Raw genomic sequence first — 1967 nt, 5'->3', positions numbered from 1 at the left:
AAAGGAAAGGGGTAGGAAATGAGAGGAAGGGATGAAAAGTGAAGGGAAGACAGTGAGTGGGAATAGGGCCACTTTATTTAATATAAAGGTAAAGTAACAGAAGGGAAGCTAGGTGGTACAGTGGATAGAGTGCCAGAGCTGGTGTCAAGAAGACTCATCTCACTGAATTCAAATCTGGCCTCAGACAATACCTAGGTGACTCAAGGCAAGTCACTTAACCCTGTTTGCCTAAGTTCCTCATTTGTAAAACGAGTTGGAGAAGGAAATGGCCAAGCACTCCAGTATTTTTGTCAAAAAAAACCCCACAAAATGGAAGGGTTTGTCACAAGGAGTCAGACTTGACTGAAACAATTGAACAACAACTAAGGTCACTAAAGTACAAAATCATAACTTAAAAAAATAAAATTAGGTGGTGGAGAATATAAACTTAGTTCATTTACTTTAAATGTGAATAGATGAAGCAGTTCAATACAATGAAAAATAGTGAGAAATTTGACAAGAAAACAAAACCCTACAATCTATTGCTTATAAGAAATACAATTAAAAAACAAAAACATACACCTCTGCACACATAAATACACACACACACACATACACACACAAACTGAGGTGATGGGGAAAAAACTTAGTACATATCAAGTAAATCCAAAACAAGCAAGAGCTGCAATCATGCTATTGGACAAAACAAAAATAAACATTTAAAAAAAGAAGAGAAAGAATATATTGCTGAAGGGAACCATAGATAACAACTGACTCTTTTAGTACCTTAACTTAATTCGGAGAATGGGAAAGGGGAGCAATTGGCATTTCTGGAAAGATTAGAGTCCTTGGGTCATGAAAGTTTTCCTGGTTCAACCAACTTGGGGGAGAACTTCAGTGGTCATGTCATCTGACCTGCTCCTGAATAAAAATGCCTTCTGATAATCATGAATTCACCTTGTTAGACGATTGGTAGAATTATTTTCCTTTATCAAGCCTGATTGTCCTTTTATGCAATTCCCACCCATCCACTGCTCCTCATTTTGACCCCTTTTGCCTGACAAAATGCATTTAGTCATTCTTTTACATGATAACCCTTCAAATGTTTGAAGATATCTCTCATAGTGCCTCCCCTTTTCTAACCATTTCTCTATTTCCAGTATTTATTAGAAAAGCTTCTAGTATATCCTCGTTGCACATGATGCTTGATTTTGTTTTAGGTAGATTCTTTTCATGATATTACAAAAGGTCTCTCTATGTCTATATTTTGTAGGGTTTTTAGCATAAAAGTATCTTGTACTTCATCAAAGGCTTTTTTTTGCATCTATTAATAAAAATTATGCAGCTTTTGAATGTTTTGGTTTTTAATGTTATCAATTATGTTGATTGTTTTCTTGATGTTAAACCATCCTTCCACTTTGAGTATTAATTTTATTTGTTCAAAGTGAATAATTTCTTGGACAAATCATTGTAGTCTGTTTTACAAGATTTTGTTTAAAATTTTTGAGTCAATGTTCATTAATTATGTTATCATATAGTTTTCTTTCTGTGTTTTATCTTTCCCTCACTTAGGTAGTAGGACAACATTTGTCTTATAAAAAGTATTCTGGCAGGGAATTTTCTTTCTCAGTTTTTGAGAATATTTTGTAGAGTTTAAGTATTGATTTTTCTTTAAAATTAATTTCCTTTTCAGAAATTGGGTTAGATAATATCTCTATTTGGGCTTCTGATAGTTTGGATATTCTACAGTATTGGAGGTATTCCTTTTTTATGTTTTCGATTTTGTCTGCATAGAGCTGGATAACCTGCTCTGATTATTCTTTTTTATTTCTTCTGATTTTGTTGTGTTTTCACCTTGCTCACCTATTTTGTTGATCTGATTGTCTGCTCTCTTCTCTTGAATCAGATTAATTAATTATCAATCTTCTTGAGCTTTTCAAAGAACCATCTTCAAGTTGTACAATACTCCCCAAGCTAAAGACAGAATA

Source organism: Notamacropus eugenii, chromosome 2 (genome assembly GCF_028372415.1).
Source record: "Notamacropus eugenii isolate mMacEug1 chromosome 2, mMacEug1.pri_v2, whole genome shotgun sequence".
In the NCBI taxonomy this organism is placed as follows: domain Eukaryota; kingdom Metazoa; phylum Chordata; class Mammalia; order Diprotodontia; family Macropodidae; genus Notamacropus; species Notamacropus eugenii.
The sequence above is the reverse complement of the archived record's forward strand: the minus strand, read 5'-3'. Positions refer to the sequence as shown.